The following is a 21,035-nucleotide window of genomic DNA, read 5'->3' as shown; positions in this document are numbered from 1 at the left end:
ACAAAGTTGATCTATAGAGGAATCACAGCCTGAACCCAAGTGAAGACTTATAAAATGTCAGGGTTTCTAGACTTTATTCTGCTGAAGAGCAGCTGAGATCCTTCTGGGAACAGAACTAATAAAGTTTAAGAGCCTAATTTTTCAACAATTAGTATCCCAGAGGCATGTGTGTTCCATGCTAAACCTCTCAAGAACTATCTTCTACATTCTTTCTACTTTAAGGATCTCTTCCAGATAAGTAAAGAGATTTATCTAATCAAAATAACATTATTTCTCACAGCTGTATATTTGGAAAAAGTGATTTCAAGTCAAGTATAATTTCCCACCATGCTTAGTTTTAAATTTAAATAGACAAAAGTTTGTCGTGGAGTGTTCTGAAGTATCTCATTGAGGGTAAACATAAGTCATAGCTGCGTTTGATGTTTCATGTAGTGAAGTCTCCTTGAAGGAAGCTACATTTTCATGTTGAGTCAGCTATAATAATCAAATGTAGCTGGAAATTTATGATATTCTCTTGAATTCTAGGGAAGAAAAAAGGCAACAAGACATGGTTGCAATGGTTTTCTGACATCAAGCTCTTCACCTATGCATTGTATCCACAGATAAGCCAGAAAATCTGCAAAGTATTTTTCGTTTTGCTAAAAGGAGGTCAAAGCCATATGAAATTAGATCAATATTTCAGAATAATTTCACCATCATAAAATATATTTACCAAATACTGTGTTCCACTTGTCAATTTTGTCAGTCATCTGTTCTTTTGTCACATAAAAATAAATTTTTAAAAATTTTAATTTATTATAATGTATTCAGATTATATTCCAATTGTTTTCCCCCTGCTTGTATCTTCCCATTCCCACCCTCACTTCCTCTTCAATCCTATTCTCCTCTAATCTCTGATAGAAGTGAACCTCCTCCCCCAGCATATAGGCACAGCCTATCAGGTCTCAATCAGATAGCCTGCTTCCCATTCCTCTGTGTGCCTGTAGGGCCTTTTCACCGAGGGGAACTGATCGAATTAGGGTACCAGTGTTCATGTCAGAGGCAGTACTGCTCTTCCCACAACTATGGAGAATGACTAGTCATTTTGCTATATCTTAACAGGGGTTCTAGGTTTTTAATCATCCATTGTCCTTGGTTGATACAACAGTTTGTGCAGGCACCCCTGAGTCCAGATCAATGGAATATGACTCCGCTATTAACCCAGCTATTCCACTCCTTGTTATATACACAGAAGATGCTCCACCACAAAACAAGGACATGTGCTCAACCATGTTCATAGCGGTCTTATTCATAATAGCCAAAATGTGGAAACAACCTAAATGTTCCTCAGTCAAAGAATGGATAAAGAAACTGTGGAACATTTACACTATGGAATACTACTCACATATTAAAAACAAGGAAATCCAGAAATTTGTTGACAAATGGATGGAACTAGAAACAATCATATTGAGTGAGTTAATCCAGAAGCAGAAAGACTCACATTGGGGGATCCAAGATGGTGGCGAGCAGTGTGGACCGTCATTGTACATACTCACTTATAACTGGACACTAGCCCAAGAGGCATATCCCAAAGATGAAAATCCCTTTGCTGACAGATATTTGGTGCCTTGTTATTTCTTTGTATCAGAAATAATCTAAGATTCTCTGTCATTAATGCTTGTATAAAACTGATAGGTACAACAATATCAGATGTTGAGAGAATTTTCACATTGGAGTTAGAAAAGCCATTCCCAGGTTAATGAGCACAAAATAGCAGGCATTTTGAAGTGTTTATTTGGAGAAAGGAAACGTCTGCAGAAATCAAGTGATTAAGATGTGATCCTTAAAGCGAACTCTGAGCTTTCTCATTAGCAGAGACTAAGAATAGTCTACAAATGCAATAAAACCATGATGCAAGGTCACAAACAGCCTAGTGTATACCAGCTGTTCAGAAACCCACTGAAAATGAAACCTCATTGGTACAGAACAGCAAACCTTTTGAAGAAGAGGGGATCATTCCTTCCCGACTCCGAAGAGAAGATGACTCAAATATATAAACATATATAATTAAGATATATACACTTTTATTGTGTAATTTTGATAGTTCTGCAGATGTGTTTATACAGAGTTGTGTGTGTGTGTGTGTGTGTGTGTGTGTGTGTGTAATTCTACATTATAGATTTAATCATTATTAATCAGAAAAGTTTCCAGACAGTTTTTACAGATATTCCATTTTCCCTAAAATTGTCTAAAACTCATTTGTATACTCCTATTTTTTCTCTAAAATAATGTTGTTTATCTTTTTCCTCTTCTTAATACTCTACTTGTCCTTTCACAGAAGGTACACTTGGAGAGACTTTTATAACTTCTTCAATAACTTCTTTCCTGAACTTAGATAAATGGTTGACTTCTGTTAATCAAACATTTCCTCAGTGTAATGATGAAAAACATGAAAGATCTTTATGTGTTTATGAAATTGCTCTCAAACTATACATCTGTCATTTATGCATATCACAATTTTTGAAATAAAACTTTGGTCCAAGGAACTAAGTTCTAGTAAATGACATTTCCATAGAGCATAAACATATGCTGAGAGTTATAAGTTGTTACTCAACACATTTTACATTCAATAAAGGTATAGCTGTATCAAGGCTGGATGGAGAGAATTTTAGACAGAATTATATTAGGAATTAAGCAACAGATGTATATGACTGTTCATATTCATTCTCTGAATAGTAGAAAGGAACAGTCAGATTCCTAAATAAGTATTTTTGTGTGAGTTTCAAATTGTTCTGCCCAATTGAACTGTAAAGAAAATATTGTTTCTCATCTGAAGACTGAAGACAAGGTTCAGATAGTAGAGATGATCCGGAAAGGGGTTTTGTAATTCTCTGCTTAAAAAGATCAAGGAGTACACCAAATGCTGATCACACATAGCAAGGAGCTAAGCAAATATGGAAGATGTTTTAGATCTTCTACAGAACAGCTAGTGCAAGAGTAAACAGCATACCTGAGAGAACAAAGATGAAGTTGGATGCTTACAGGCTAAGGAAGAGATGTGCAATATGTTGAGGAGGACCATCACTCTCATTCTGGGATAAAAGAGGTAGGAGTCAAATGTCAGAATTAGATAACCAGTGAACACATGAGGGTCACCATAAAAGTCAAGTTGTAATGTCTCCCACATACCATGATGCTGCTCTCAACTCTAGACAGAAATGGTTAGGGAAGAAACTGTTCTGTTCAGCTCTCACTGGTGTCATTGTACCATAAGCCATCAAAGGAGAGTCAGTCCTAGTATTAATGCTTTTCCACCAGCAACTAGATCTTTCTCAGGGAAGACACTTAATTTAATATTAAGGTGAGTGAATTATCATATAGTTTCATGCTTCTCATTTATAGAAGGATTTCATCAAAGGACAGAAGTAAGGTAAGGCTCAAGAAACATCAATTTCCTTGTAATAATTGTATTATCAGATTGTATTACTTTAATACAGTGATTAAAGTATTTTTACTACAAGTAAGAATTTCCTTCAAATCGTTTTATTTTTCTCTGGCCACACTCTATATGTTATTAATGATGACTGATGGGAGCAATGGCAGTTAATTAAAGTATAGACTTGAGAAGTGAGCTTTCAAAATGATGTATAGAAGAAATGTATAATCAGCAACAAATAATTCCCCAACTTAAAATATTCTCAAGTATCTTGTTTCGCTTTTCCTGAAAGAGCCAGGATCATAAAACAGAAGCACATAAGGGGGGTTATTTGAGATTTAGACACAGTACGTTCAACAAAAAATTCTGGAATTGTATTAATTCTGTGCTGAACAATTTGAAGAATCTAGGACAATAAGATAAACCTGTTATGTATGTGTGGGTGTGAAGTTGAGAGGAGATAGCATCTTAGTCACTTTGTTCTGCTCTAAAAAAAATCCTGAGACTGAATAATTTAGAAACACTTGGCATTTGTTTCTCATGGTTCTGGGGACTGAGAATTCCAAGTTCAAAGCAATAGATCTGGTCTGGTGAGGCTCTGGTGTTTTCTTTGGAAGACAGCACCTGTTCTGTATCTACACTGGGGGGAAAAAGGCAAAACATGCCATAGCTATCTCCTACCAGATGCTACATGTTCCAATCCTATTCACAAGCCCCCTGCCATAATGTTTTAATCACTTCAATTTTATCAGGTCTTGGTTTACAATACATGAGTAGGTGGTACATATCATGATTAGAAATGATAACATATATAAGGCATGACAAGGTAGAGAAACAATACAAAATATTAAAATGTTATTGGTGGGAAAGAAGGCGTCTAAATTATTTTTCTAATTTTAACTGATTACTAGCATCAGCAAGGTTTTGACAAAAGAGTAAGACTGTAGTGTGATTTTACTACAGAGAGTGACCACATGGTATTGTATTACCTGTGTATCCTGTATTTTTTTTCTTTCTTCACTGTATGTAGAAGTGTGTTTTTATCTAAATGTTCTTTCTATATATTAAAGCATAATCATCTTATCTGATTGGTTAAAAAGCAAAAAAGTGTCCAGTTTATCTATATCAACTTAAAATTTCTAATATAGGCTCTAGGTGGCCTATAAAAACTGTGAGCTCAGATATTCTAACTTAGAAACATAAGCAAAGACTAAAATAAAATTGTTAACTGCTTCTAGGTTTTGTGTAAAAATCTGAACCTAGAAGCAGTTTTCTGTTGCAAATCCTATGTTCTCGTTGAATTTGACTTAGAATACTGCTACATAGTCTACATTCTTCCCAGAGCTACAGAAGACAGAAGTGATTGAGATAATAGTAGGTTTTTTTTTTCTCTCTCTCTCTCTCTCTTTCTTTACCATGGTCTTAACCCTAAAAGCATGGAAAAGCAGAAGTGGACAGTGATGGGATCTTTTTTACTCTATCATTTTGTCCTCTGAGACCAGAAATATTCCAGTTTGGCTAGAAACTCAGTACATTAAATATTCATGAGTGAGTACAAGATAGACAATGAATAGTACTCATCTTTTCAATAAGATAACTTCTTCCTTGTTATCATTATCTGTTGTTGTCTGGAAAATCAGTAACAGAAACAATACAGAAGAGTGGTCATTACCCTAACACCAGGCATCATCTCGGGTACTAGCTTTATTATCTTCTCTCCAGGGACTTGGTCATCTTAACCTTTGTTAGCTTTTGAGCATCACAGTGGTAAGCTCATCACCTTTGCTTTGCTTTTGACATTTCCCTCTTTGGTAGAAAGGTTAAGACAAAACGAATTCGAATAATTTTTGTTACAGAATTAGATCAAGAGACACACATTGAATAGATAAAGAAATGTCCTTATTTAGGTCCTGGGAAAGGAAGAGAGCAAGCAAACAAACATCTATTTGATTATCTCTGACCTCGCTTAAAACCTGATCTTGCAATGATTCTGCCATTATTTTGTTTATAAAGCATTTGGCTTGTCCCATTATGTCAAAAGGAAACCTACAAAGAGTCTGCCTGTCACATTTATTTTCTTCTAATGATTTAATATGTAGAAATTCGAGGTTTGTCTATTTATCTATTTCTTGTTGATTATAATAGGGCCAAGTACTACAACAAACTCTTTAGCTGGTATGTTGTTTATACCAACCTCAGTGCAAAGGAAATGATTGCTTACTAAGGTAATGTAACCGCATGAAAGTCAGCATGTTCAGTACATAACAAAGCAAGGTTTCTTTTTCGGGTTATCTATGTTCAAAAACGAGGTAATTTACCTACTGCTTTGAAGTATCCTCTTCAGGAAGAAAGGCTTTAGAAACCTTTACTGTGGTCATTTTGTGACATGGTACCAACTCCCAGGTTCCTCTTAGCCTTTCTAGATAAAAAATTTTCATTTGACATCTCATCTCATCTATAAACTTTATTATCCTTTTAATCATATCCACTACCTATCTCTTTTTCCTTTTGCCTACTATGATCATTTCAATAAATGGAAGGGGCTATATTGTACCTAGCCTTGGTCAAGTAGAAAAGCCATTAGTCAAAGAGAAAAACAAAGAAGAGAGAGAGAGAAAAAGAGAGAGAGAGAGAGAGAGAGAGAGAGAGAGAGAGAGAGAGAGAGAGAGAAACAGAGGGAAAAAAGTCCTCATAGTGTAGCATTGAATCCTATTCTTCTACCTATCATACTATGTTTAAGAATATCTATACCCATTAAAATACAAGTGGTTTTCCAATCAAAATTTGTAATAGATCCCTGTGATAATGATCTCTTTAGGTTGTTTTGAAGGCTTTGAATTAGATATGGATTGACTGTCTTCTGGATGATAGAAATATATGGTAGGTGAAATTGGTTGGCCTACGCACACTCTGGTACATGCTCTTCATATTCTGGGTATGAATGGTTGTAGCACTTGCTTTTAACTCATTAAAAATGACAATGATATAGATTATTCACTACTTTAATTGGGCTACATCATATGATGGATGCTCACACCTACAATTCTATAACTGTACAAAATCATTTTTGTTGATTTTTTATGGTTGAGATTATACTTTAATTAGATTTTTAAAAATTTCTTTTCCTCCATCCATACACTCTGGTATATCCCTTCTTGTTATGCGTCAAATTCATTAACTTTCCTCCTATTAATTGTTATTTCATGTATATAAATATTCATGTAAACATGTGTATTTCTAAATATAACTAGTTGTAGCCATATAATGTTGCCTGTATGTACATTTTCAGGGAGTCCTTAGAACTTGAGGACCATTTATATAGGGTTGGAACCTTGTGTAGGCTTTTCCCTACCCAGTATGGCAGGTTTGTTGACATCACTCTTGTTCACCTCATGATCTGGAGGTCATATTGGTGAGACTTTACAGGAATAGCTTCTTATGTTAACAGAAGGCACAACCTACATATGGCCGTTTTAAATGCAGATCTATGCAACTTCCAAATTGGCTTCAAGAAGGAAGCTGCTGTGTGGTCCTAAGGGGCTTATGAGAGATGTACTTTTGGGTAACCAACAAGAAAGTTAGGACTTCACTCATTGGAATAGGAATGATTCTGCCCATATCCAACCAGCTTAATCAATTATATGAATTCTACCTCAAACTCAGTACAGTCTCCGAATATAGGATTTTGAAACCTTAAGAACACATAGATAACTAAGCTATATCAAATAATCACAAATGTCTTTGTGATGAAAATAGAAAACTAAGAACTACAACAAAAATGTAACCTTTGCATGGTGACTTAGGCTGGTATTGCTAGTTACTCAGGGGATAGAGTCAAAAGGATCACAGTATTCAGGTTTTCTGGCCTTCAAATTGCAATCAAGGCTAATTCTGTCAGCTTAGTAAGACACTGCTCCAGTTATAAAAGGCAGAAAGATTGGGCTAAATCAGCAGTAAAACAGTTGTCTAGCATATATATCATTTTATCTTCATCCCCCAATACCACAAAATAGAGATAGATAGATAGATAGATAGATAGATAGATAGATAGATAGATAGATAAATGCTTGAGCACGTTTTTGTAAATATTATATAGTGTGAGCTGGGCGTGGTGGTGCAAGACTTTAATCTCAGCATTCAGGAGGCAGAGGCAGGCAGATCTCTGTGAGTTCAAGACCAATCTAGTCTACAAAAAAGAAAAAAAGAAAAAAGTGCTTCTTCTGTCAGGTGGTGGCAGCACATGCCTTTAATCCCAGAACTTGGCAGGCAGAGGCAGGCAGATCACTGTGAGTTCAAGAGCAGCCTAGTCTACAAAGTGAGGCCGGAATAGCCAAGGGTATCTGTCTCGAAAAACCAAAAACAAACAAACAAAAAAGATATATAGCGTAGCCTTCTTTCCATAATTGTACAGGTCATTGATAGAAAAGGATCAACAATAGGAGGGACATACCAGAAAAAAATATGTATTTTGTTGAGCTGAATGCAACCACGATGACCAATGAGTGCTGCATGGAGATATTCACGTTGAGCTCAGTCTTGTAATTAAACTCAGAATACATTTCCAAAGTGGACATAATTACTTTTCAGCAGAAAAATATTTTTGTTACTTATTTTATGTATGTAAGTGTTTTGCCTGCATATGTATCTGTGTCTGGTGCCAAACAAGTCCAGAAGAGGGCATCTAATCCATGAAAAAAGCTGGAAGTATGACAGCGGGTACTGGAACTCAAATCAAGATTCTCATAAAAAAAATACATTTCTCCTAGCCATTGAGATATCTCTCCAGCCCAAGAGTCTCAAAATATAAAAAGAGAGACACTCCCAACCAAAAGATACTATTGAGTGATTATTGATACACCATGGTTCACACACATATATAAATAAGGAACTTAATCTTTGGTGAAAATACAAAAGAGTGTATAATATCCATGACATTCCCACAAGTATATTGTTGTACTTGCATGCTTATCTTTAGGAGTATGTAGGTGTGTGTACTTCTATGGTTCCATGTGTCTCAATGACTGCAGTGAGGGAAAGAGAGGGAGGGAGGGAGGGAGGGAGGGAAGGAGTGAGAGAGAGAGAGAAGAAGAAGAAAAAGAAGAAGAAGAAGAAGAAGAAGATGATGATGATGATGATGATTCTGTGTTCTTTGTGTGTTTATATATCTGGATCTATTTATCATCACCTACCTATTGATATCTATATCTATCTGTACCTATATCTATATCTGTCAATCTTCTGTCTATACCTGTGGGAGTAAGTACATGAGTATCTACTTGTGTCTATTTGCATTTGTTTGTGTCCATGACTATGTGCTTTAAAAGTTTAAGTGTAGACCTATGACACTGGCAGTATGTGCATGTGAGTTGTGCCACTATGTTATTTGCATTGCATTTGTGTCAGTGAAATATCTGTAGAAAATAAAAAAAGAAACTTCTTTAGACACTTTAATAAGTGTTAGCGAAGGATAGAAACAAACAAAAATTCCTTGATTATTTTTTAAGGATCTAATTTCAGTTTTGGTTCTGTACATTTTGGAGGCAGCTTCAGTTCTAAGGTTTGCTTTTTCTGCTTAAAAATGAATTATACATTAAGAAGTCAAACAGCACCACTGCTAGTGTGGCATAAATTTGCAAAGCCATTTTAGGAATCTGTTTAGATCTCTTTTCCGAAGATGAATCCCCTCCAACTAGAAATCCTCCATCCTCATACCATGTACAACCACTACAATTATGCACATATGCTCACCTAAGCAACACATGTTTGAACTTGATACAGTAGGCCACAACTAGAACTCCACTAAGGCTACAAGGACTCGAGCCAATTATTTTAAGCACATATATTTACTAGAACAATACATTGTCTGGCATGAACAAGCTATGGGCTTCTGACAATACAGATGATTTTCACAAATATAATCTGAACATAGCTGATCATTAACAATTTTACATGATTTTTGTAGCAGAAGCAAGCAACCCTAATCTAAGTAGGAAAACTTCTACAATTTAAAAAATCAATATACTGTTTATACTTCTGTGTGGTAGTTTGAATGAGAGATCTGCACCAAAGGCTTATGTATTCCCATACTTAGTTGCCAGTAGGTACTGCTGTTTGGGTAGATTGATAACCTTTAGGAGGCAGGACCTTGATAAAAGAAATGCATGGCTGAGGCTGACTTTGAGGGTTTCTAGCTCATGCTCCTTCCTGTTCTCTCTCTTACCTGCTTCCTGTTCTCTCTTTCATGTTGCTTCCTGTTCTCTCTCACCTTGCTTCCTGTTCTCTCTCTTACCCTGCTTCCTGTTCTCTCACGCTGCTTCCTGATCTGTCTCTCACTCTTCTTCCTCTTCATTCTCTCATTCTGCCTCCTGTTCTCTCTCAACCCGCTCCCTGTTCTCTTTCTCACTCTTCCTCTTTACACTCTCACCCTGCTTCCTGTTCTCTCTCACCCTGCTTCCTGTTCTCTCACCCTGCTTCCTGATTTGTCTCTCACTCTGCTTCCTGTCCTCTCTCAACCCGCTTCCTGTTCTCTTTCTCACTCTGCTTCCTGTTCTCTCTCTCACCCTGCTTCCTGTTCTGTCTCTCATTCTGCTTCCTAAGTGATACTGCTGACAGATATGTAGGCTTACAGCTTTCTGTTCAGCAGGCTTTCACACATTTTCCACATTTATGGACTTTATTCTATAGAAGTATAAGCCAAGCTAAACTCACATTTATATGATACTTTGATCATAATATTTTATCACAGCAATACAAAAGTAACGAAAAACTTGTTAAGTTAAGGAGTTACCAGAAGAAAGAATTAAAAGTGAAGTGAATTAGCAGAGGTTTGGTTTTGGGTTTTCTTTATTTGTTTACTTATTTTTTTTTTTAATTGCTTTGGTTCGGGACTTTCTTTAGTCTTTGTAAATTAATTGATTTATTTATATTTAGTTCTAATTTGTAAAATAGTCTATGTCTCTTGCCCAGCCTGGCCTCCAATTCACAATCCTACCTCCACCTCATAAGTGCAGGGATTTCAAGAGTGCTCTTCAATGCCTGCAATCTTCAGAGTTCTACTGTAGGTGATATTTATATGTGAGTTCATTGTCTGATTCCTCAGGGCCATGCATACTCTGAAAAGCTTTCTTTTCCTTTTATGTTACTATAAATCAGTGTATTTTTAATGCAGAGTGGCAGTGAGCTGGGCTTATCAAAGAAGGTAATGCAAACAAACAGGATACAAAGACCTTTAACACCTTGCCTCAATGGGAAAAATGATTTTCAAATTGTAAGTGACAACTGCTACTTAGCTATAGAGCTAACTTACAAATCATGTGCTACCTTAAAGGGAAATGGAGTAATAAGAAAACACCAAAAGCATTTTATGCTAGATATTGTCATATGATTTCAGATACATAGATAGACAGATAGGTTGAGAGATAGATAGATAGATAGATAGATAGATAGATAGATAGATAGAATAAACATTTTATTAAGAGTTATAATTAGAAAAGGTCAATATTAGAGATACATGGGTTCTATAATTTTACCAGGCTGCCTTAACATTACAAATCTGTACCAAAGACCAGGCTTGATTCCACTTTTAGCTAAATGAAAAAAGATTCAACAGGAGAGTTTCACAAGAATAAATGAATAAATATAGGTCACTCTTGATCAATCCCCAGAAGACTTAGGGCTCTCCACTTATTAAACATTCTGGAAGTCTGGAAAATGTTTTCACAATGAGGAAAGCTAGTGTCATCCTGATCAGGGATTTTTTTTACAAGTGCATAGATTCTTTAAAAGTGTTTTTCTCAGGAACATATGAGCACAGATTCAGCAAGTGTTTGCACTGTGTATCAGTGAAGACAAGGAATGGAAACTAATGCTCATTTGTATATTCCCCAACTAATGGGACAGAGATAATACATAATAGCTATATTTGTAGCCCTCGATGTAATTAGCTCCAGCTTAGATGTTTGCAAACCTGTGATTTCATGTTTGGGTAAATGTGTCAATGTGAAAGTTAGTCACTAGTACAGACACTGAAGAAGAATAGAGGCCACCAGCAAAAGGCAGGGTTAGGTAAGTCTCAGTGTTCTACTGTTGGGCATGTCCTTGAAATCACCAGTGAGATTTGTAACGCAGAGCACTGGAGACATAGAGGGAGGAGTAGGGTAGATAGGGCAAAGGAGTGAGTAAATAGTGGAGTAAGGCTTTGTGCTGGAGTCCATCTAAGTCAGATTGCTGCAAGACAAAAGGACAGTGTGAAGATATGGCTGTGTAATTTCAAGCAGTCTCATTTTAAAATGCTTTCTTAAGGAAAAAAGATCTTAGACAAGCCCAAAATGTATGAAAACTAGGCATGAAATATGTTTAATTTTGATATGGAAGTTAATCCAAGGCTCTTCACAAAACTAAATGAGGAACACACAGTGTTTGAAGAAGTGCTCTTGAGACATGAAATGTTTGCAAGTCATTAAGGTATTAAGCTGAAATTCATTCTGTATCCTTGTAAGTTATGATATGATACATGTATATAACCCATGTGTATAGATAATGTGTGAGTGTAAATGTGTGCATTCATGTGCAAACCATACACATGTATCATGTTATAGCTCACAAAGTACATGTATATATGTGTAATAAACAAATTGGGATCATTGACATCTCCACCCTTTTATCATTATTATTTATTTGTGATGGAAACCATCCAGGTCTTCCCTTCTCTATTAACATGAAGATAACTCAACCTATGTTGCTATAAAATGCTAGAAATTACTTCACATGTCTAACATCTAATATTATATTGGTATGGCTTACTCAACAGCTAATCTCTCTATAACGAGTACTACCTTCTAGTACTCATTATTTGAGTCTATCATACACACACACACACACACACACACACATATATATATATATATATATACATATATATATATATGTCTTCCCAAGATTTCATTATTTCTTGGTCTTGAGTTTATGTTTCCCCATGACATAGAAAAATGGAAACTCACATAATTTTTGTTGGAAAAGAAAAAAAAATAGTATAAGTAATTCCTTTAAAAGCTCAGATAAAAGTATTATATTATCTAAATAATCTACTACTGCATAAACACATACATGCATGTATTCTCAGCAGCTGGGACATGGAAGCCACAGTGGTATTGCCAAGCAGAAGAGCAGAGGATGACTACAGTAGCTTTTATAACACTAGGGATTGAACCTAACATCCTAGTCTTGCGCATAGTAGGCAAGCACTCTGCCAAGAGTTCTTCAGCCCTTTCTTTTGTTTACTTTCTCTTTGGATAAGGTCTTGCAGAGTTGGCAAGGCAGGCTTTGAACATGTGATTTGCCTCATTACCAGAGAAACCCGGATTACAAACATACAGCAATAGGCCTTTCCTAACTGCTGTTTTAAAGCTCAATTTAAATTAGATTTATTTGGCAAACAGGAAGATGGTTTCAGGTTGAGATGAAACGTCAACTGAAGTACAAGAAATAGTTTTGCACTAATTATAAAATGATCTTTTATTTTGGGGCTAGACTTCCTAATGCTTGAAGCCAATGAATATACATCACATCTGTGTGAATTGTTCACAACCAACAGAATAAGCATACCTCAAGAATCTCTATAGTGTATAGGTGCTTTCTTAAGGCTCATTAGAAATGGGGGCACAAAGGACTGGGCCTCCTTGCCATCAACCCTACCAGAAGCTTGTTCTCAGAGAAGAGTCATGTGGGTAAAAAAAAAAAAAAAAAAAAAAAAAAACCTCATATCAGAGTTAATGACCTTAGCCCTGATTCACTAATTAATGTCACTGACTCATGTGGTTTGAAAACACAACTTAAAAGGAACTATACCAGCAAGAAGTCAGTTCTGGGTAAGAGAAAGAGCAGGGAATCCTTTATGTAACTAATAATGAAGGAGAATCTTTAATATTCTGTTAATTATATCTTTCCAATCTATAATTTCTGAGCAGAGCAGGTAGGCAAAATCAAATCAGTGCTGCTATGACACAGTGGTTCCATTTTAATTAAAATCCACCACCTTCAGATTACCTCTTATAAGGGAATCACCCTGAGTTTCAGTCTTAACTTCTGATTTCCCCTTTTAATTACTGCATGAGTGTTTTAACCTTGACTTCTATACAATAAATGGAACATTTTAATTCACAGAGCATACAAAGATAGAGAAATGTGAATTTGTATGGACTCATGCATTCATGTGTGTGTGTGTGTGTGTGTGTGTGTGTGTGTGCGTGTGTGTATTCAGGAATGTTTACAGGGCTTTAAGGGTATATAACACTGACAGAGACTCTTTTCTAGGCTATGTTAGCTCCTCATAGGACTCTTACATTCTGAAACTCATCTTAGATCTTGTGAGACAACTCACTTGAAGTTACAGTATCAACAATCTTTTCTATTAAATTGAAATATTATGCCCTGAGGATAAAATTCTGGTCCCAAAAGACACTCAAGACATTAAATAATGATACAGTTCAGTAGTAGAGAAGTTTCTTATCATAAGGGAGGCCTTGTCTTCCAACTCTTGTGCTTAGACCTGTGTGATTTTTTTAATTGACCTTACTGGGATAGCAGGAAATGAGGAAATCACAGTCACGTGTACAAAAAGCTCAGGTTGGGAGGTGTGTGACTCCAATGCTGACTGGTATATTTATTGTTTACAGCTGAATGAGTAGACAGCTTTATTATACACAGGTGGTCAAGGAGACAGGCTAGCTAATCCTGATAGTATGGCTATGCGGAGGAGCAGTGTCAGGTTTCAGTCATTTGGGTGGAGTAAGCTATGGTTGATAATTTTTGTTCACATTGTCAAAAACCACAGTTGGGCCAGGTCAAGGCTATTTCATTTCCCTGAGGATTACGCAGGGCCTTGCAAATCCAATGTGTCTGAAGCACTAGGATCCTTAAGATGACATTGCTTACGTCTACAATCCACATTCAATCAAGACTTTGTCTGCTTCCCTTATTAGAACAACCTTATCCCCACCACATACACACACACACACACACACACACACACACACACACACACACACACACCACATACGTACACCTACACACACAGCACGTACATACATATACACACACATAAAAACACACACAAAAAACATACATATACACACATACACACACATAAACACACACACACACACACACACATGCTTCTCCTTGGAAGGTAAGGAGAAAATATGTCTAAAAGCATTGAGATAAACTGAAAGAAATTAATTTAATTAATTTTCCACAAGCCTCCACATATATGCATATTTCAGAAGATAAAAAACACCATATGTATAAAAAGTCACTAGTATATATGTACACTTATGTTATAGTGAATTTCTGATAAAGCCTGCTCACTGGGCTATTTTATGTTTGGGAAAGCAAGGCATATGCTTGCTTCTGCTGTAAAGAATTATAATCTGTTGTCTATTATTGATTCTATTTTATAATCGTTCATGAAGTCTCAGAACCCACATTTATAAAAAGGAATATAAAATGTGACATCACTTAGAAAGTTAACATATTGCACCATTTTCTAACAAGCAAAAATTACAGATGATAAACACAGGGTATTTTCTTCGCAGTCAACTCTGGAATAGCATCAGTTGCTGCTGAATTGCCACAGTATTAATTTGCACACTTTCTAATTGTCCTTTCCTTTTTCAGACACAAACTAGTGTTAGAGTTTTAGTTTATGAGACACATTTAATTTCTTCTGTGTAAAGAAAACAATGGTAATTTCTTTTTAAAATACAGTGCATAGAGTTACAAATAAACCTTGAAGTTCAGGAATTGTAAAAGAGACTCCCACTTAGGTTGTGGGTAATAATAGTGCAAGACTGCTGCATAAAGGGCTGTTTTGTGAGTGGGACTTTGCCTATGCATATCTGTGTATATCTATTTGGAACCCAGAACACACATACAAATTGCTAGAGGAATGTAAAAACATTTTATGCAATGAGTCATCCCACAGTCTCTACTTTGTCGCATGGGAAGTCACTGCTGCACATTAATTTGGATGCTAACTATGAGACCGTGGAAAACACAAAGGCAGAGGACCTTGCTCACCCAAGGAGATGTTTTAAAGGACTCGCTTGGTGAAAACATCTGCAGTGCCTATTTTAAATCAGGCCCTCTAAATTACATCTTCAGGGAAAGTAAGCTACTCATTGCAGTGAACTAGAATCTCATCAAGAAGCTAGATTAAGAGAGAAAAAGAGAAGAAAAACAGAAATAACCAGAGAGGAAACGAAAAGAGAAAAGGAGAAAAAGGCAAAGCAGCAAACATATGCCACAAATATCTCTGGGGCCAGCAAAGCATATATATAACGATTTCCAAGTGTAGTTGAACAGGTGCTATGTGAAATTACAGCAGTCTCGTGTTGATGTTACAAACAACTGGGAATGTGAGTATGTGAAAGAAGAATAATTGTCTACCAAACACTGTGTTCTCTCTCTGCCTCTGGAAATTTCTCCTTAACATACAAAATGAAAGAACAAATGCAGTGACAGTATTTTCTCAGTGTACAATAAATATAATCTAAAGAGGGTCCTGTGTTTACACACTTTGCTGTGAGGGAGGGTGGGAGGACTGGTGCCTTTCAAAGTAGATCGTTTCTTCCAGAATCCTTAGTGCAGTTCAGATGCTAACAACCTGAATTTTCCTGTTTGTGATAAAGCATTATATGGAGAGTGAGATTATCAATCAAGGCTCACTTTATCCAGAACATGTATGATGAGACAAACTTATGGGCTACAAAGATGGTTTGCAGAGAAAGCGACTTAGACTGTTTGGATCAGGTATCTAATGCTCAGTAAACTTAAGAGAGCAGCACATTTTAAGTCATTCAAGCACTTATGCAAAAGTTATTTAAGGGCTAATATAGAAATCATATTTATATTGTTTGCTATAATTTAATATCTCAGAGAAACAAATTTGATCAAACTGTTTCCTGTGGCCTTGAAGCTTATCCTTTCTACACATTGATATTACTTAATAATACATGAACTAAAACCACTCAGAAGATCAGAAACACCCAAATCAGAAAATTTGATTTTTAAAAAAGTTAAAATATTAACACTTAAGAAGGAAAAAAATTCTAAGTAAATGCAAAGTACTGTAAAGAACCGGAAGGATGTAGATATTTGTGGAGATAGAAAACTGCTATGGATAGACTTGCTAATTGAATGAAGCCAGGCATGAGAAGGGTTTCCAGTATGTCTAACATACTAAATGCCAAGCACTTGGTAACATAGCGAGGGAGGGGGTATGAGAGAGGGAGATGGGACTGGGAGGCTAACAGGAAAAGAGCCACAATTGGGATGTAAAGTGAACAAATTGAAAAAAAAAAAGTTTACTGTTCACAACATTCGCTATTCACAACTTGAAAAGATTAACAGTTGCTGATATGTAAAAAATACAAACTTCACACATAAAGGTAATTCAGATGTATAATGTAAAGCATTCGTTTTCCTTTTGTTTTTTTTTTTTTTTTTTTTTTTGTTCTTTTTTAAAACTTCTGCTGACTTTGTTCTCTTGAATGGAGTATATTGATAGGAATGAATGTGAAGATCAAGAAAACGTTTTCCTGCTAAAGCTTTTCATTGGGGCCCCTCAAAAGACTGTGAATCAGAGGAAGTATTCGCTTAAAGACATGTGTGTGAACAGATGCTTTGGTGTGTGTTTGTGCTTCCTGCATGGAACAGTACTTCTGAGGCAGGGATAAGGTAAATATGTTTGTGTTTAAGCCTCCATCGCACACTGTAACCACTGCATCAGCATGGAATTTGATCACAGGGCAATTCATCATGTGGATACAAAGAAAACTACGTAAATCAGGAGGTGAATCAAAGCAACACTGATAGATTATTTTTATTCCAGTGTACAAAATATTTTCCTACTTAGTGTCTCATCAGGTCTTCCCAGAGGACAACTTAAATAATTTTATAAGTATTTTGTCTACTTTAAAGTAGAAAGATCAAAAATGCTTTAATTAAAGTCACTGACATACTCTGTGATACAGGAGGTACTAAATTTACCACTTCAACCTTGAATATACTTTTCTTCCTTTATAACTTGTTCTATAGTTATGTCAAGACAAGACAGCCATATTGATGATCAAAAATATAGTGACAAAGAAAATGTACATGAATTCATCTATCTCTGCCAGTTCTAACCAAAACAAGCTTATTGTATCAGTTTGTGGATCTCATACAGTGATTGTATAATAGATTTGTGTTAGATTATCTGATATTGTTTATCCATAAAAGGCTTAATGTCCCCGACTAAAACCCAATGGTGAAAAAATCAAGAAAGTTGTCAAAATCTGTAGGAAAATTATGCGTTTGGCTTCCTCCACTCGATATCCAGGGTAAAAGCGTTTAGTTCTTCCTGTGCTCTGGAATGACGTATCCATCATCATCATCCTCGTTTTCTAGCCTGCTTTATCTCCCTCACTATTTCTGTCTCAAATGCAAGGAAATCCCTGGTATGCCAAGTTATTGCGGCATGGTACTCACTATTCTGTATGCTAAGAGAACCTTCTTCAAGATATCCATGGCCCTCAGGTTCTCAAGTCTTCCTGGTCTTTTTTTTTCTTTTTCTTTTTCAATATTATTGTCTTGAAAGGGTGGCCTCAAATTATCTCAAATATCATCTGATAATTTCCCAACTTCTGGTCATCCCTACCAGCTCTACTTTCAGTTGTCACATAGCTTTACCCTCCCTCCAACATACTCTGTAATTGACCAGATTTTTCTGTAATCTGACATTTTCCCTGACTGCATAGGCACAGAATTTCTTATGTTGTCATCCAAATATTATGTCTAAAATTGATCCTGTCTCACAGTAGGTGCTTTATACAATATTGTTAAGTTGTAATGGATGCTAATTTGCAAGAATAAAAGGTGTATTTTGATAACTAAAGAAAGGTAACATGTTCATAAATGGCTCATGTAGTTGAATAAATAAGAGTGAAAATGCTAGTAAGAATATAAGGTTCTATATGCTTTAAAATTAGTATATTTTTTTTAATTTCAGTCAGCATGAGTCAAACCACGCACCACGGAATTATACTGCCACCTGGATTCTTTTTCAATAGCAAGAAAGAAGTTGAGTGATGGTTTCCTATACAATGGAAATATAGGAATCCATTCCCTTACAGGGGCAGATGGGCAGGATGTGAGGATTCTGCCTAGCTGATCTAGGTATTTAAAAAGGTGGAGGAGGAAGTATTCATTAATTAAGGAACACTGGAAATCTGAATTTAGCCATTGATGATGGCTTAAACAGAAGAGTATATCTTACATGAAGGGTTCAAAGGTGGCACACTGCAGCTACAAATGCACATCCTATGTATTGCTATATTATTCATAATAGCTAAGAAATGCAACCAGACTAGAATAAATCAAGAGATAAATGAATAAAGATAAGGCCTATATGCACAGTGGAAATGTAAAGGAAAAATAAAATAAAATCATTGCATTTTCAGGAAAATGGATGCAAACAAGAATATTATACAAAGTAAAACAAGCCACTATCACAAAGATAAATTTATATGTTTACTTGTATATTCAGAATATTGATTTAATATGTATGTGAGTGGGTGAAGGCATTAAAATACAGAGGACACAAGAAGAGGAGAGCAACAGATTTTCAAAAAGAGAGTCACAGAGTATATATCAGGCAGAGCAGTTGGGGAAGTATTTGAGGAAAGGAAGGTAACTTGCAAGAAGGGGTGGGTTGATACTTCAGAGCAGCATGTGGGTGTGTGCCTGAATGAATAATAAGAAAAGATAGTGATACATATTCATGAATGCTGAAATAAAGCCAATTACTTCATATGGTATTGTTTAAAATGAGATATTTAATAAAAAGAGTAGGAAGAAACCATGGTACCGATGTCAGCTTACGTGGGAAAATGTAATGTGTTGCGAAGCAAAACTACACTTTTTGCTGCTGGAGTTAGTGATATGGGAGGAAAGCGACAGAATACATGTAGGATTGGTAATTGCAATTTTAAGCTGTTACATGGCCGTTTTCAAATATCAAAACAGCCCATACACTTTATGTGTGTTCCTCCACCATCTACTTCTCTTTCTCTTTTCTCTAATAGGACAGTGGTTCATATTACACAATTAACTGGCTTCTTTCCCAATATGAAATTGACTTTATCTTTGGAAAACCTGGACAAGAACTCAGACAAATAGAGTCATAATATATGAGTCACATATTACTCTGTCCCTCCTGCTCCATAAGGTTGTCTGTGCTCTCTGAGATCTTCAAACAACTTCTAATTCCTTTCAGATGATTTCTGCAGAGTTTCCTCCTCTGGCTCATGAAGTCGTCCTCCCTTTCCATATCTGAAAGTGGTACCAACTCTGTGTCTGTACATCCAGGTTACTTATCACTTAACCCTGTGCTTACCAGGCCACCCTATTTTTGAAAGTACTATATATTTGATTTTCCTGAAACAATTTCGTTGGGATTTAGTTTTTCTATCTGTAAAGCAACAATAATTATATACACCACCTACAGCTGTTAAATTAAAAAAAAATCCTACAAAGTACCCAGTGCAGTAAATGACCTGGAAGAAAATGTTCCAATGATATGTTTGTTGACCTCTTTTATTTGTGGCTTATCACAGTGCATTGTAAGCACTAGCCTGTTTGCTTTCCTCTCCCAAGAGACTGTGGGGTTCTCAGGGGTAGGGCCACAGGCACACAGATCAGGACCTATGCATCCAGCAGGTGACCTGGAAATGTCAGTTAAATGATCACGAAGAGAATATGCTACACCTTCAGCAGAGAAAGAATTTTAAAACAAGTCATCCCCAGGTGAAGCAAGAACATAAAAACTCGTAATTTGAAGTTGTTATAATTAGAGATCAGCACTGAAATGAGAAGAGTGCGTTGGTATTTTTAGTCATATCTGGCTAGCAACAGAGTTGAGCATTTCTGTGTCTCTGACTTCCTTTCTTTGCCTGTGTGCATTCAGAAAAAAAATTGAAGATAAATAGAGGGATTTGTACACAGGCACAGGGATGCATGGTGCAGAGGAGGGGGTATATCACACTCAACTTGGTAATGTGACATATTTCGTTCAGGAATGACACCTGGAAATGAACTGTAACTAATTAAATAGGTAATTGCACCAATCCACTGTCAGTTACCTAAAGTCTGGAAGAAAATAAACTATTAAAGAGTTGATTACATTAAAGCAAAAAGTCTATGATTTCTAAAACTCAGCAGTTAAAAGCTGGCTTGAAATCTACTAAGACTTTTTTTTTTCTGAAGGGATTTTTTTTTTGCCATTAAAAGTCATTTATTATAAAATGAATATTCACATCTGCACATATGGGGAAATAGAAGAGATGTGCTTTTTTATTTTGAAAATAGAACAGTGAAAAGCAATTTGAGGATGGGTTAAGTGATTTCCACATTTAGTTTAGAAGTATGCATGCACAGCTTCAAAACCTCCTTCCATAGCACCCTTTTCTCTTGAGATATACTGGGCTGTAGTAAGGCAGGCATATGTTGAGTGGGCAAGATTCTGGCAGCATAACCAGAAGTCTGCTTTGTGTGTGTGTGTGTGTGTGTGTGTGTGTGTGTGTGT

At 36.1% G+C, this 21,035-nt stretch overlaps 1 protein-coding gene across 3 annotated transcripts in view; it reads right to left on the bottom strand.

Annotated features, from left to right (window-relative positions):
• Positions 1-21,035, bottom strand: part of Lrrc4c (leucine rich repeat containing 4C) — a 176,525-nt gene that overhangs the window by 34,323 nt on the left and 121,167 nt on the right. Inside the window, exon 3 of one of the 3 annotated variants that reach the window (XM_051144213.1) lies at positions 713-754. The exons of the other annotated variants lie outside the window; for them this stretch is intronic. The gene's annotated coding sequence lies outside the window, so the exon portion shown is untranslated. The remainder of the gene's footprint in view (positions 1-712; positions 755-21,035) is intronic. 3 annotated transcript variants of the gene reach the window in all.

The sequence above is a fragment of the Acomys russatus genome, chromosome 4, assembly GCF_903995435.1.
Source record: "Acomys russatus chromosome 4, mAcoRus1.1, whole genome shotgun sequence".
NCBI lineage: Eukaryota > Metazoa > Chordata > Mammalia > Rodentia > Muridae > Acomys > Acomys russatus.
The sequence above is the reverse complement of the archived record's forward strand: the minus strand, read 5'-3'. Positions and strand labels throughout refer to the sequence as shown.